The 16,943-nt window shown below is 45.2% G+C and overlaps 1 long non-coding RNA gene across 1 annotated transcript in view; it reads right to left on the bottom strand.

Moving 5' to 3' along the window:
- LOC106503025 overlaps positions 1-16,943 on the bottom strand; it is an 84,346-nt gene that overhangs the window by 42,786 nt on the left and 24,617 nt on the right. Inside the window, exon 3 of the long non-coding RNA XR_001296707.2 lies at positions 15,455-15,530. This is a non-coding gene — a long non-coding RNA (uncharacterized LOC106503025). The remainder of the gene's footprint in view (positions 1-15,454; positions 15,531-16,943) is intronic.

Raw genomic sequence — 16,943 nt, 5'->3', positions numbered from 1 at the left:
GCTTTCTGCCATAAGGGTGGTATCATCTGCATATCTGAGGTTATTGATATCTCTCCCAGAAACAGTGAGAGACTTTATTTTTGAGGATCCAAAATCAATGCAGATGGTTACTGCAGCCATGAAATTAAAAGATGTTTGCTCCGTGGAAGAAAAACTAGGAGCAACCTAGACAGCATATTTAAAAGTAGAGACACTACTTTGCCAACAAAAGTCTGTCTAGTCAAAGCTATGGTTTTTCCAGGAGTCATGTATGGATGTGAGAGCTGGACTATAAAGAAAGCTGAGAGCCGAAGAATTGATGCTTTCGGACTGTGATGTTGGAGAAGACTCTTGAGAGTCTTTTGGACTGCAAGGAGATCCAGTCAGTCCTTCCTAAAGGAAATCAGTCCTGAATATTCATTGGAAGGACTGATGCTAAAGCTGAAACTCCAATACTTGGGCCACCTGATGCAAAGAACTGACTCATTGGAAAAGATCCTGATGCTGGGAAAGAGGGAGAGCAGGAGGAGAAGGGAGTGACAGAAGATGAGATGGTTGGATGGCATTACTGACTCGACAGACATGAGTTTGAGTAAGCTTCAGGAGTTGGTGATGGACAGAGAAGACCGCCGTGCTGTAGTCCACGGGGTCGCAAAGAGTCGGACACGACTGAGTGACTGAACTGAACTGGACCCTGACAGCCACTGCTCTGTGGGTAAGCTGGCTGACTAAATCTTCGGTGGAACACAGATTAACCTGGTGGGGAGGAAAGGAAGGCACTCAGAAGAAAGTGAGCTTCTTTTTATTTATTTAAATGCATTTTTTAATTGAGGTATGCTTAATTTACAATGTTATAATAGTTTCAAGTGATTCACTTATACATATTTTTATTGGGTTGATCAAAGAGTTCACTTGAGTACATGGGGGAAGGAGAGGGTAGGACGAAAGGAGAGAGAAGCATGAAAACATATATGTTACCATATGTAAAACAGACAGCCAGTGGGAATTTGCTGTACGATGCAAAGGAGCTCAACCCGGTGCTGTGTGAAAACCTCGAGGGGTGGGAGCGAAGTTCAAGAGGGAGGGGACATTCGTGTACTTATGGCTGATATATGTCGATGTATGGCAGAAACCAACACAACATTGTGAAGTAATCATTCTTCAATGAAAAATAGTTTCTTAAAAAAAGGATATTGAGGATAGTTCCCTGTGCTATACAGGAGGCCACTGTTGCTTACCGATTTTACATACACCAACGTGTATATGTTAATCCCAAACTCCCAGTTTATCTCTGCTCCAAAAGCGAACTGCCATGTGGCAGGAAAGACAGATTGGGTATGTGCTGTACACAAGTGTAGGACAAGAAAGCAGGTTTGCAAGCCCAGAAAAACTGCATGTGAGACAATCAAGAGAGACCCAGTTCTCGACCCGAGAGAGCGCCTAGCTGGCTTTCTCCTTCCGCATGGCATTGCTTGCATGCTCGCTTCTTGTGTTCACAGAGTGACACTACATTGTTGCCACAGCCAGGAGGACATGCGCGTACGTTTGTTCCCCACTGGGAATGCCGGCCAGGCTTCGAATGAAGTCTTCATTGTTCCAGATCACAAAGCGTTGATTATCAGCAATCTGAACCATAAAAGGTTCAGCCTTTTATTAGCTATAAAAAAATAATAATAATTCTAGGACCTACTATATAACACAGGGAACTGTCCTCAAAATTTTGTAATAACCTACAAGGGGAAAGAATCTGAAAAAAAAAATAGATATATATGTATATATAACCGGATCACTTTGCTGTACACCTGAAACTAACCCAATACTGTAAATCAACTATACTTCAATAAAATTTATTCATTTTTAAAAGAATTTCAAAAAAAGAAAATAATAATAATTTGTTGCTTTCAAATTGTGGTGCTGGAGAAGACTCTTGAAAGCCCCTTGAAGTGCAAGGAGATCAAATCAGTCGATCCTAAAGGATATCCACCCTGAATACTCATTGGAATGACTGGTGCTGAAGCTGAAGCTCCAATACTTGGGCCACCTGATGTGAAGAGCTGATTGTTTGGACCCTGATGCTGGGAAAGATTGAAGGCAGAAGGAGAAGGGGGTGGCAGAGGATGAGATGGTTGGATGGCATCACTGACTCAATGGACATGAACTTGAGCAAACTCTGTGAGATAGTGGAGGACAGGGAAACCTGGCGTGCTGCAGTCCACGGGGTGAAGAGTCAGACACGACAGAGCGACTGAAGAAGAACAACAACAAAGACGTTGTTACAGGCTCAGTCAGGTGTTCCCCCACCACCAATTTCCTGTGTTGAAACCCTAACTCCTAGGACCTCAGAATATGACTGTACTTGGAGACAAGGTGTTTCAAGACGTGATTAAATTAAATGAGGTCTTCAGGGCAGATGCTAATCCATATGGATGGTGTTCTTAGAAAAGAGTTAAGGTCACCAGGGCACCTGGGCTTAGAAGGACCTGGGCTTAGAAGGTGAGAAGGCAGACACCTGGAAGCCAAGGAGAAAAGCCTCAGGAAACTGAGCCAGGCACACCTTGATCTTGAACTTCCAGCTTCTAGGACTATGAGAGAATAAGTCTCTTGATTAAGCCACCCAGGTTGTGGTATTTTGTTATGATAGCCCAAGCGCACTAGCTATCATAACACAACACACTTTTTTTTTTTGGTTGCATCCTGTGGCTCGGGGGGATCTCAGTTCCCAGACCAGGGAGCAAACCCAGGGCACTGCAGTGAAAACCCAGAGTCTTAACCACTAGACCACCAGGGAGCTCCCCTTTTTAATCTCATTTTCAACTTCCATTCCATGAATACAATTTTTAAAAATACACTATTCCAAAAAGATGGCCACAGTTCCGAGGAGTGATTCGTAAGTCTGCACTCCATGCGGATCATTCAAGCCCCACTTCCTGTCTCAGGTGGTCCTGCTCACCCCCTGGTCCCTCCAGCACTCAATACGTGGAGTATTGGCCCATCTCAAATAGGAAGAGGACACCCAGGAAGCATCTTTAGTCACGTGGAACATATGGAAGGTGGCATGGTGTTGGCAACTGTCTTGTCACAGGCACGTTCAAATCCAAAGAGCAGGGTCCCAGCTTCCCGTGGCTTCACCTGTCTTCCCCCAGCGCATAGTAGGTGGTCAGTAAAGGGTTTACCGCAGCTCAGCCAGACCTGGGCTTCCATCTCAGTCCTGCCATTTCCTAGGTGGGTGGCCTTGGGCAAGTTCAATCTCTAAGCCTCTGTTTCTCGGTTGGCCCAGAAGCATGGAAATATCTACCTCCCAAAGCTTTGTGAAAGATAGAAACTGAATATATCCAGAGCTCATCACAGTGCACAGCATGCTGGGAAAGATCTGATGATTTGTGAATTCTGTTATTTTTTATTTTGTGCTTTTCTAACTTGGTGAAAGAATATCCATGATAGGGCTTCTCTGTTGTTTTCCCTGATACACACTGTCCTTTGTGATGAAGAAGAAGGAAAAGGAGGAGAAGATAAAAAAGAAAAAGAACTACCAACTTCCATGTGCTTAACAGGCACTCGGCATTGTTCAAAGTGTTATCCACGGAGATTCTTATTCAATGCTCCTTCTAACCCATTTTACAGATGAGAAGGCTGAGACCCAGAGACATCATTGACATCCTTGAAGTCACACAGCTGGGAAACAACACAGTCAACAGATTAAGCCAATAAACACTACCTTTAAAATAAGACTCCCCTTAAAGGGGGACTGGAGAGTGGCTGGAAGACACACACACTCCAAATTCCTCTCCAAGTGCAACAGAGACACACTTGAACCTATCTGGGTGCTGACAGGTGGAGAGAGTGTTTTGTGCAGGGCTTGGTGAGCATGCAACTGTTCCAGGAAATTCCCAGCACACCTCCTGAAAGGCACCCAAGAGTCCCCTTTCTTTGAAGAAAACAGCCTCAAGGTCACTGAATGTGTTCCCATTTGGAGGGTGAAAGAGGACCAGGGTGGGATCAGGTCTGTGCTGCTTATGCTGTGCCCCTGCCCCATCTACACGCACAGATCCACGTTCCATTTTCTCTGCTCTGCCCGATACCCAGGGAGGTCCCCTGCAGATACAGCTCCAGCTCCTTGCCCTCTGCCTTCTGGGCAGCGCTGGTAGAGATAGGAGGGAGGGTGGGTTAAGAGGTCCTGTCTGGGTATCTACCCTTTCTTGAAAGTGACCCGCTGTGACCAGAGCTCCTGCTGGAAAGCCTAGCTCCATGGTTCTAGCCCTCATTGGCTCCGTCTACCTCCCCCTGGCCCCTGCAGCCCTAAGGGTGGTGACAGCTCCCACTGTGGCCAGCCCCTGAGAACCTCAGCATCCTTTTGTGTTTCTTTAACCTTGCTCACCATCCCCCCGCCTCCCGTAAATAGGCCGTGTATTGAACGCCTCCTGGTTGAATTGTCTGGGATGAGCCGTTTCCAATGAAGACCTTGCCTGATCTGAAATCGGGGTGGAACTCAACGGAAGAGATCTTGGTTTCCGGTTGTCTCTCCAAAGCCAGTTTCAGGTGAAGCTAAAGGAGAAGTCAAAAGATCTTCCGTGGCTTCAGGCACCGCCTCCCTCCTGCTCTCTTCAGACAAGCTCAGGCCAGCGTAGAAAGAAAAGTTAGAAAGTTAAGTCGCTCAGGCGTGTCTGACTCTTTGCAACCCCATGCACTTTAGCCTGCCAGGCTCCTCAGTCCATGGAATTTTCCAGGCAAGGATACTGGAGTGGGTTGCTGGTTCCTTCTCCAGGGGATCTTCCCAACCCAGGGAGAGAACGGACTAAATATGGTCATTGTATCTATTACAGAAGGACCTTAGATCAAATCCTGCCTGTCACAGCCTGGCTAGGAAGCCTCAGACATGCCACTTAACTTCCCAGAACCTCAATTTGTTCATCTGTACAATGGGAATAGGGGCTTCCCCACTGGCTCAGCAGCAAAGAATCCACCTGCAATGTGTGAGACACGGGTTCAATCCCTGAGGATCCCCCAGAGAAGGAAATGGCTACCCACTCCATTCTTGCCTGGGAAATCTATGGACAGAGGAGCCTGGAAGGCTACATGCCCATGGGGTCAGAAACAATTTACCGACTAAACCAGCACCACAATGGGAATGACGTCCACCTCATAGGATTGTTGGGTGGACAGGATAGCAGATGGAAAGCAAATCACATCATACACAGTACCAAGGTAGGTACGTGGAAAATTCTTGGTCTCTTTCTCATCCTCTTTCTCCAATTTCCCTCTTCCTTTACCTAAATTGCTCTCCTTTACCCAATCAGTAAGGAAGCAAGAAAAAAAAAAAATCATATCAACACACTAGGATTGCATCACGGTTGAAGAACACCTTACAGGGTTGCTTGCTGTTCTATGCTTTCAGGCAAGTTGAAACTCAGAGGTGAAAGGACACAGCTTACAGTTGTCTGCAGCAACTGAATCAAGAGCAGGAGGCATCAGCGTTTAGATCAAACAGCCAGAAGAATCAGGTTTTTTAGAAACCAGAAAAACCTCTATTACCCAAACCTCTATTAACCATTCTGATCAGTTACTCATAGCTTTGAAACAAACCACCAGAAATGTAATAGCTTCAAAGGACCATGGCATATTATTTTCGGTGGGTGGGCTGGGGATGAAGAGTCTGAGGGGGTGAGGTCCCCCAAGACAGCCTCCTCCATATATCTGGAGCTTGGCAGCAACAGCTAGAAGCTGTCACCTTCACAAGTGCTCTCGAAAGTCTCGCGGGAACTTCTTTCCGTGGCAGCTGGGCCACAACGGGGTGAGAACAAAACTCTTAGAAGGCCCACCCTCAGATGTGTGCAGGCATCATGTTTGCCACATGCTATTGGTCAAACCAGGTCACGGGATCAGCCCAGATCCGAGGGGAGGGCAAACAGTTCCTACCCAGTGCAAAGGACTGTGGGAGGAATTTTTGCAAGCAACTTTGAAACCCACCGGTTCCTCTTCTGGTCCTCCACCCAGGCTGGCATCCCAACTTTGCTGTCCTTCACTGGTCACTTCAGTTCACGGAAAAGTCTCATCTCAGATTTATGAACCTCTGAAGGCCTTGAGGAATTCATTACTATAGTTCAAATGGTGAGCAATGGGCAACACGGCAGTTCAGCCTACAGTCTAGCCTACATCCACCCTCATTATTACACAACAAACTTGCTATTTATTCATAACTCAGGGAGGTTAAACTTCCAAGCAAAGGGGCATTTAAGTCAGGAACCATACAGTTCATGGCACCCAGCTCTCTGCTTTTACAGATCAGGAAACCACGGCCCAGAAAGGTTGAGTGACTTCCCCCAGATCACACAGAGAAAAAAAGAAATAGAACTCACCCCCCAGTGTCTGATCTCTTTCTCTCCTCCCTTGGGACTCAAGGAATCACAGTTCTAATTTTGCTCCTCCCATGGGGAGCCTCAGTTTCCCCCTTCTGGCTGGTGAAGTCACTCCTTGCCTCTCCCCACACCTTTGTCCCAGGTGTGCTATGAACTCTAATGAGTTAACATGTCTCTCAGAGCCTACAGAACCTCGCAGGAGATATAATTACAGAGAATTAGCCTCCACGGTCTTCTGGGAAGGATTTCGGCGGGGAGTAGGTAAATAAATTATATCCTGTGGTTCTCCCTTCCCACGGGCTGATTAACTCTTCAGCAGAGTGTTCCCCAGAGGGTGAGGTGATGGAGCCCCTTTGCCAGCCCAGTATCCCACAAGTTGGAGCTCCCTTCTGGCTCTAAGAATTCCTTGGGTGGCACTCAGCCTAAACACACACCTCTTCTCAGATCTGATTCTTCTCTGGGTTAATCCAGACCCCTTATTGGAAGCCCTCGTGGGTCTCTTCCAGCTCCAACCCCAGGTGAGCAGGGTTCTAAGAGTTAACCATCCTCTGCAGAATTTCTGGGTAAATACCATCCAGGCTGCCAGATTTATTACTTTTTAATGTCTCCCGTGTGGTTCCATTAGCCCTTCCTTTTGATACTTCCATCTTTTCCATCTGACTTCTCCCCACCCATACTCCATAAACCCAGGTTATGGATTTTCCCAATAACTTCTGCTCTGAGCTCTGGGCATAAAAATATCACTGGGCTCCCCAACACTCCATACCCCTCTCTCCACCCCAGCATCCAAATATTTACTAAGATCCCCCTTATCTTTTCCCAAGCATCTCACTGTTTCTCTCATTTTATCCCACAACCTGCCAACCTCTCCTGTTCCACTTCTTAGAACTTTCCAGCAGAGCTCTGACACTGGTGAAATTGACCTCAGACCAGGTTGAGTCATCACTTCCTGTCCTGAGCCCCCCCCCCTTTTTTTTGCTTGTTTTGGTTTAACCAGTGCATTCCCTGAGCTTCTGTCCCTAACTGAGTTCCCACTGGTGCCTCTGCTGGCTACCATGCTCCGTTGTGTAAAACCTTCTGTGGTTTGCTTTGACTCAGGAGGACACTGTCCTAACTGCTAAGCCCAGCGATCCGCAGGCTGTTGTGGGATTGTTGCACTAAACTGTCACTTCCTCCTCTTGTGACCTTGGATAAGTTACTCAACCTCTCTGTGCCTTAGTTTCCTGATCTGTAAAATGGGTAGGTGACAGGACCAACTTCCTTGATGGTGGAAGTGGATGATTAAACAATTTGCTATCCTCTAAAATTCTTCATGCCCCAATCCATCTTTCTGTCTGCTGTTCCCTCTGTCTTTAATATCTCCCTTCCCCTCCAATCTGATGTGGGGACTTTGACTCACCTACATGGTCCAGTTCAAAAGTCTCCTTCAAGCAAAGCATTCCACTATGGCCTCAGAGTTCATCATTTTCTCCTTCAGATCTCCACAGCTTTTCATGTTCTGACACTAGAATCTTTGGGACTCAGCCTAAGGATCACTCACTCTAGAATATTCCCTGACATTGTGTGGCAGACTCTCAGGGGCTAGCATGCACCTGAATGAAAGTGAAAATGAAAGTCGCCCAGTCGTGTCCAACTCTTTGTGACCCCGTGGACTATACAGTCCATGGAATTCTCCAGGCCAGAATACTGGAGTGGGTAGCCTTTCCCTTCTTCAGAGGATCTTCCCAACCCAGGGGTCAAACCCAGATCTCCTGCATTACAGGCAGATTCTTTACCAGCTAAGCCACAAGGGAAGCCCAAGAATACTGAAGTGGGTAGCCTACCCCTTCTCCAGGGTATCTTTCCGGCCCAGGAATTGAACCAGGGTCTCCTGCATTGCAGGTGGATTCTTTACCAACGGAGCTGTCAGGGAAACCCAGTACCTGAATGAATGAATGAATAAATGCAACCAATCCAATCTTATTTTCAGTCACTTTTGCTAATGTGCTATGTATAAATTTTTCTTTGTTTCATGTCTCCATTCTTTCCTTCTGTGCTGGTCTTTTAGACTGTTTAAGCTGTTTGTCTTAAACTTATAATATTTTTAACCTGGAGAAATTGTGTTCAACTCCTTTATCCATTGATTTGAATGTACTGAGTACCTACTACATGCCTGGAAAGGCTCTGTGCTAGGAACTGGGGATACAGTGTGAATTAAAAAAAAAAAGTTTCCTGTGTGCTTGTAGAACTTTAGGGAAGAAGTCAGATAACAGTTGAGTGTTCCCATAAAGGTACAACTCTGATAAGTGCCGTGAAGGATATATAATAGAGGTTTTATACCAGGGTCAGAAAAGGCTTCTTGAGAGAAGCTAGCTTTGAGTTAAGATCTGAAGGATGAGCAGGAGTTACTCAAGTGATAAGGAAGGGAACACCAGGGGCCTGTAGCCAAGGAAGTCTGGCTAGGAGGACTGCTGTGTATCTTGTATCAGTCAGCTACTGCTGTAAAACAAGCAACCACAAAAATCTCACTGGCATCACCAACAAGCCTTGGCTTTTCATGGTTTTCAGGTTGGCTGATCTTAACTAGGCTCAGCTAGGCTTCTCAGCTTCAAGCTGCCCGTCCGACAGGGCTTAGCTCCCAAACCCAGGTTGGGGTCCAGGTAGATCCATCCATGTTTGTTCAGTCTGAGTGGAGTCAGCCTGAAGGAGCAGAAGCTGAAAGTTCTTCAGTCAGTGGTAACTGACACACAAGAGGACAAGTGGAAACATTGCCCACTGTCAATTCTGCCCACTTTTTTTTTTTTTTAATTGGACAGGGCAGGTCACATGAGCATCCCGAAAGCTCAGGGTCTAGGAAGAAACTTTATTCTTGAAGGAAACCACCAAGACACAAGCAAAGAGCATGTATATAGGAGTGTGGAGGTTTCTGGTTCAATAATTCAATCTTCCACAAGGCAACAGCAGGAAAAAAAAATCACTGAGAACTTGAGATAAACTGAGCCAGAGAAGACCTTGAGGGTCTACTGAAAATATTTGGTCTTTCTCATAAGAATAATGGAAAGCTATTGGAAATACATATAGCTTGATGGTGAATAATGAGATATTTTGGATCCTGAAGTCATCCTCTGGCTGCTATAAGGAAGCAGATTGGACAAAGGGATGAAATGCTAAAAATCCCATATGCCCTATAGCTTTCGATCCTGTGTGTGTGTGAATGTGTGGGTGTGTTTATACCACCACATTTACATACCCAGTTCTTCTTGGAGAAGGTGGTAACCTAGGATTTATCATTCCACACATCTGAAGAACAGCTTATCTGTACATTGACTAGTACAACAATTCTTTTTTTGGCTGCATCAGGTCTTAGTTGTAGCACATGGGATCTTTTAGCATGCAAACTCTTAGCGGGGACATGTGAGATCTAGTTCCTTGACCAGGGATTGAACCTGGGCCTCCTTCATTGGGAGCATGGAGTTTCACCCCTGGACCACCAGGGAAGTTCCATAACTGGTACAGCAATTCTATGGCTCCATCTCACAAGCTCCCCGAGCGTCACACTTTTACAGCATGGAGGGCAGGAAGCTTTCCGCTTGTCTTAACAAGTGTCAATTCATCTCACTCCCAAGAGGTGTGTCTCTTATTGTGATTGCTGTCATAACAATACCAGTTTCCAAACATTCTGTATCTTAAGTTTGTTGAACATTTTATCCACAGGCCCCAGTAAACAGGGCAGGAAGCTTCAGCCCCCTTTGATAGATGCTGAGGGTTGGGGAGGTTGTCTGGCTGACTTGTTCACAATATCGGGAATGGATGAATCGGAAGCCGGTTTGCACTCAAAACCCACGGCTTGCTTTTCAGCCAGTTCCTGTCTGACCTGGTGATGATATTCCCATCAGTAAGTCCAGCCAATGCTGTTTTGCTAGGACTGTTTGACCAGGTGGGGCAGTGACTGTTCTAAAATGTGGGTTCATCTAAACACCTACAAACATTCCTGAAAGTCCCTGGCTTCCCTCAGTCAAGGGAAACATCCATCTTAAGGGTAATCAGCCAGAAAAACCTGTTTGCCAGCAAAATTTCTCCATTTTTCACAAAGACACAGAAAGAGAGGGGGCCATGTGATTTGAACAGCCGTCAGCCCGAGTGGCAGGGAATACAATCTTGACTTTCTTCCGTCACTACAGGACCACACTTCAGACTCAATGGCTTAAGTCCTCACTAGGCCACCATGGGGGAGGGATACGGAGGGGGCGAGGAAAGATCATGCACTGCCGAACACGGGGAATCAAGCAGGCACAGCAGGATCTCGACTTTGCCAGGCTGGGGTGAAAACTCAAGCTGTTTCTCTCTTGTCAGCCTTTTTGAATGAGAGGGCAAGATTTACAGCTTGCATCAGCGGGCGGCGTTTTACAGCCATCGCAAATGGATTTGAGACAGCGGAACAGTAGACTGTTGACCACGGAGGGACTGTTGTGACTCGTTTTAAGACCTGTCCAGCATCACAGGCACAATAAAGCCGCTCCTGGTCAGTGAAGAGCACAAGGATTCAACTGGAACCTTCAGGGACCAGCACTCTTAAACACGTAGCCAAATTGCTGCGGGTTTCAATATGTAAATGTTTTCAGTACACTTGCTCAGCCTGGCAGTTTCTGTCCATTTAGCAAGATCTCTTGCAGTGTAGGCAGAAGTCTTGAGGTCCAGCTGATGGGGGACTGCATTTATTATTGATAAAAGCAAACGAAAAATGGCTTGTGTCTGGGTAACAACTGGCCCAACAGGTTTACTGTTTACATAGTGGATATTTGTGATTTACCTCTAGCTGCACATGCTACCATTTCCCTGCGGATTACCCATTTTCGTCTAATTCACTCTCTCTTTTTTGATAAGGATGATTCCTTCTGTGTTGAATGAAATACAAATTATTAAAAGAAAACATTCCACTACACTAATGTATTTAAAAAGCGACCCTGAAAAAAAGATATTCTGGCATGAATAATATATTTTAAAAAATAGACAATAGTGATACATCAGTGAAAATTATGCATACACTAGTATATATAGATACACATGTGTATTAATCACTTGGATACACGTTGTTACCATGGTGACTTATGAAGAGAGGAAACAGAGTTATGAAGAGAATTATGGGAAAGAATATTACTTTTCACTCTCCCGTTTTGTACCTCCTAGATTTGATACGCTGTACATATACACGAAAGGCTTCTCAGGTGGCTCAACGATAAAGAATCTGCCTGCCAATGCAGGAGACGCAGGATTCGTGGGTTTGATCCCTGGTTTGGGAAGATCCCCTGGAAAAAGAAATGGCAACCCACTCCAGTATTCTTGCCTGGAGAATCCCATGGACAGAGGAGCCTGGCAGGCTGTAGTCCATGGGGTCACAAAGAGCCGGACACAACTGAGCACGCAAACCCACTCAAAAGAAAACAATACTTTTATTTCTTCCAAGATTATGTATGGGGGGGACAAAGGAAAGTGATTATTATTAGAGTTTGCTACTAAGTTTTTCTCTAGATTTCATATTTATCCCATAAACATATTTTAAATTTTTTATCAGGAAAAAACAAACAAACAAACAAAAAACCATGTGCCCCTTTGTAACTAATACATCCATAGATGACACTGTTCCAAATAGTTTACAGTTGAAAGTAGATTCACCTCCAGTTCTGGTTTCCAAGTTCAATTCTGCATAGGAAACCAGTGTCTTTAGGTAAATATTTATGTGAAAATAACAGTGTTCTTGTTTTTGTTTTCAGAACATGGGTATGGAGTGTCAACTTGGGAAATATGGTGATTTGACGTACATTTGAAAAGGGGTATTCGTGTGTGGGGAGGTGGGGGTGAGACTCTAAATACTTAAAGGTAGTTCAGGCCTGCAGCTCTGCACACGTGGGGCAGCCTGGCCCTCACCACTGATACACCTCCAGGCTCACCTCTGCAGGGGACCAACCTGGACCCCAGGACCAAGACCAGCTGAGCTGGTTGCTGGAGAACGGAGGGTGGGTTCAAGGGCTTCCTTCATAGCTCAGCTGCTAGAGAATTCGCCTGCAATGCAGGAGACCCCGGTTTGATTCCTGGGTTGGGAAGATCCCCTGGAGAAGGGATAGGCTACCCACTCCTGTATTCTTGGACTTCCCTGGTGGCTCAGCTGATAAATAATCTGCCTGCTATGTGGGAGACCTGGGTTCAATCCCTGGGTTGGGAAGGTTCCCTGGAGAAGGGAAAGGCTACCCAATGCAGTATTCTGGCCTGGAGAATTCCATGGACTGTATGTATAGTCCATGGGATCTCAAAGAGTCGGACATAGCTGATCGACTTTCACTTGTGGCGGTGAGAAGGTTTGCCTGGAAGGGAACCCAGAATAGGGAACAGCCCCCACTGTCTTCCTTCCATTTTTTTTTTCTTCCCCCTCTATAAACAAGTGATTAATGCCTTGCAAAAAATCCCAGACACACCTTCCCTGCTGCAAGCGAACCCCTGCCAGATTCCCCAGCCTTAATTCTGCTGTTAACACTCGTCAGGGGGAGGGGTAAAGAGTAAATCCCCTCCTTCAAGAAGCAGACCTGGGGGCAATGTGGTTTGTTTAAAGTCTCCCATGTGCTCTGATGGCGTGAGGACTTTGACATGAAAAATGAAAGCAGAAACAATGTACTTTTCCCTAAAGCAGCTTCCAGTTTGTAAACCCTCTCTGCTCAGGATTCTCCCAAACCGACCTTCCCTTCTCCCAGACTGGTAAAAAGTAGGGGGCGATGGGTGGCGGGGGCAGGAGAGAAGGTCCCACGGATTGATCAACATTTTCAGAGAGCTTCATAGGCTCCTTTTTCATTTTGTTTGCAAGAGGCAAACTGAATTTCCGGACTGAATGCAGAAATGAATTCCTTACACCTGAAACGAACACAGCATTGTAAATCAACCGTATTCCAATAAAATTTTTAAAAGGGAAAGAAAAGAAATTCCCGACAAAGTTGCCCACAGCCCCCGGATTAGGAATGGACTGACCACCGACAGCAGGAAGAAATTCTAGGCACATTTGTTTTCAAAGGTTATCTCTTTTAATTTCCAGCTGAGTGCAGTTCAGTGATATATCATACATCAAATTCCGTCGAAGAGGTTTATCATTGAAAAGCGTGAAAATGTAGATAGTGGACGATGTCTGCTCAAACCTTAGCGTTTAGTGATCTGATGGACTCTTGAGAAATTTGGGAGTATTTCACATAATGAAGACGAAATGAAAGAAATGAAATATCACTGTTGTGCAAACCCTTAAAGAAATTATGGATCCATGCCGAAAATGGTCTTCAGCGGCTGCTCACAAACCAAGAAGAAAGACAGGCAATTTTGTGAGTCTTTTAGTAGAAGTACACACCACCAGCAGCCCCCTGGCGGTCCAGCAGTTAGGGCTCTGCCCGTCCACGGAAGAGGGCACAGTTCAATCCCTGGTCAGGGAGATCCTGCAAGCCACACATCATGGCCAAAAATAAATAAATAGTAAAAGCAGAAGTACAGACTGTCATCCATGAAGCAGATTTGCCAAAAGATTCAACTCTGAAGCTCACCAAACATCTTTTTCCACCCACTAGTCTATAGGAAATACAGAGGACAGAGAAATGTAACAAATGATACTATGCGTGGACAAATGGTAGGAGCCAGAATGATTCCATTATTTCCATTTACAATTTTTTTCAGGGGAAAAATGGGAAGTGGATGTAAGAGATATAAAATCAAAATCAGTGTAGACCCAACTGGAACCCAACGGCAACAATCCAACTGCAATAAAATAAGGAGAATGGAGACGGTTGGGGAACACTGAGTACTACCAGGTTCTTTCACAAAATAACCCAGTGATTGCTTATGGGGTCCGTGTGTGATAACAGCCTTGTGGCTGTTTTTAAAATTTTTTTTATTCTTGTCTTTTGGAGCTGCATACTGAAGTATTTAGGAATGAAATGATAGAGTGTCTGCATTCGCATTAAAACAATCCAGGGAGGGTATATCAGTAAAACAAGACGGGCCATGAGTTGATCATTATTGAACTGGCGGTGGGTATTTGGGAGTTCCTGCTGCAGTCTCTCTATCCTTTATGTTGGAAAATTTTCATTAAAAGTGTTTGGATGCATGTGTATGGGATCTAGAAAGATGGTTCTGATGAACCTATCTGCAGGGCAGCAAAGGAAACACAGACATAGGGGACAGACTTCTGGACACAGCGAGGGAAGGAGAAGGCGGGACAAGCTGAGAGAGTAGCGTGGAAACATACACGTTACCGTATATAAAATAGGCAGCCAGTGGGAATTTGCTATATGACGCAGGAAGCTCAAACCCGGTGCTCTGTGACAAGCTAGCGAGGTGAGATGGGGTGGGAGATGGGAGGGAGGTTCCCGAGGTGGGGGATATGTGTATCCCTGTGGTGGGCTGCAGTCCATGGGGTTGCTAAGAGTCGGGCATGACTGAGTGACTTCCCTTTCACTTTTCACTTTCATGCATTGGAGAAGGCAATGGCAACCCACTCCAGTGTTCTTGCCTGGAGAATCCCAGGGACGGCGGAGCCTGGTGGGCTGCTGTCTATGGGGTCACACAGAGTCGGACACGACTGAAGTGACTTAGCAGCAGCAGTGACTGATTCATATTGCTATATGACAAAAACCAGCACAATACTGTAAAGCAATTATCCTCCAATAAAAATTTTAAATTTGGACATAAGTTTAGAGATCACTAACTCAGACCACAAAAACAAGTAGATATTTGACCGCCTACTCTGGACCAAATGGTGCCAAGGATCAGGTTGGTTGAGAAACAGTGAAGAAATCTAATATTTATTGTTTATCAATTCTGTGCCAAGTATTAGAATAAATTATCACTCTTGAGGGATCTTGTCTTTCTTGTTGAACAACTGTGGGTGATTGATCTATTTGGCTCCATTTCACAGATAAGTAAACTGAGGCCCAGACCACCAAAGTGACTTGCTATATGATTCCAAGAGAAAAACAGGTGCTGATGAGCTAAGTCGTGTAGCCGTTGGTTTTTTTTTTTTCCTCTGTGACCTTGGACAATTACTTTTCTTGTCTGGGCCTCAGTTTCCCCAGTCTTAGAAGACAGAGCCAAGGATTCACAGGGTCAAGTTTACTCACTGGTCTTCTGCCGCTCCTCCATGACCTTCCTGTTTCTTCCTTCCCTCTGTCTTCCTGGGAATGTGTCTGAAGCAGTCTGAGATGGAAGAGAGAGCAATTGAGTCCTGGGTTCAAATTCTGACTCTGCAATAAGCAGGCCTTCGTGAGTCACTTAGCCTCACCTTCCCCAACAATAAAACAGGGATGAAAATAAGAAAGATCTAGAATGATAGAGATGATGGATAGAGGGTGCCCAGCTCAGAATCCAGGATACACCAGGTGTTCAGGCAAAGTTGAGTCTCCCACACCTGTCTTCTCTCTCATACTTCCTTTAAAAATGAAGCCCTCGGGACTTTTCCTGGTGGTCCAGTGATTAGGACTCGAGCTTCCGCTTCAGGGAGGCACAGATTTGATCCCTGTTCGGGGAACTAAGATCCTGCATGCCTCGTAGTGCAGCCAAAAAACGAAAAGTAAATAAAAAGTAAAATGTGGTTGATTCATGTTGATGTATGGAAGAAACCATCACAATATTGTAATTATCCTCCAATTAATAATAAAATAAAATTTTAAAAAAGAAGTAAAATATAATAAGGACTTTCCTTGGCAGTGGTTAAAACTCTGCACTTCCGGTGCTGGGCCATGTGTTCAGTCCCTGTTTGGGGAATTAAGATCCCATTTTCCACATGCTGCATGTCATGGCTAATTTTTTTTAAAAATAAATAACTAAAATTAAAATGAAACCCCCATCCCCCACTCATAACTCCTTTTTCTGATTTTTTGTTTGTTTTTCATTTGATTCCTCACTACCAAACATTTATTTTCCCTGTTTTTGTTTCTCATTATTCACTCTCCTGTTACAAGGTCCTCGGGGACAATTTTATGTGCTTGGCTGCTGCTATATCCTTAGCCTGAGACACATACATAGTGGACCCTTGGTAAATATTTGCTAACTGAAGGAATGAGTTGAATGAATGAATATTAGACCTGGTAATAGAACTTCAGGTAACACAAACCAAGAATAGAGCATAGGTCTTGCGCAGAGTAGCTGGTCCATAAATGCTTTTATTCTCCTTTTGCTGGGATCCCAGGATCTGCCGAGGTTACCTTGTTCAGCGTTAAGCTGCACTCAATTTTACGTGAGGGTGTTTTGACAGTTTCCAACATTCCGGTTTGTGGTTATCCCCTAAACAGGCCTCCAAGTGCCTGTCCCAGGAACTCCGAGTTCTTTAAACTGTATTTCGCCAAGGACGGTAACAAGTACGGACCTGGGGCCATTTGCAACGTCTCTTCCCTGATCACAGAGGTTTGACTAAGTGCTTTGTCTAAAGGCAGAAAATGTACCAGTCCTGTGTCTTAACATTTATGAAGGGGTTACCTGATGTTAAGGTCAGACCTGTCCACAAATCCTTTGGGGCAAAGTAGCTGTGCGGGTATCACAGTGTTGGTGGAGGGGGAAAGGCAGCGATCCGTTAAGCAGGTAGGAAAGCAGATGTTTTGGAGGTTACAGAGT

This window comes from Capra hircus, chromosome 17, assembly GCF_001704415.2.
Source record: "Capra hircus breed San Clemente chromosome 17, ASM170441v1, whole genome shotgun sequence".
Classification (NCBI taxonomy): Eukaryota; Metazoa; Chordata; class Mammalia; order Artiodactyla; family Bovidae; genus Capra; species Capra hircus.
The sequence above is the reverse complement of the archived record's forward strand: the minus strand, read 5'-3'. Positions and strand labels throughout refer to the sequence as shown.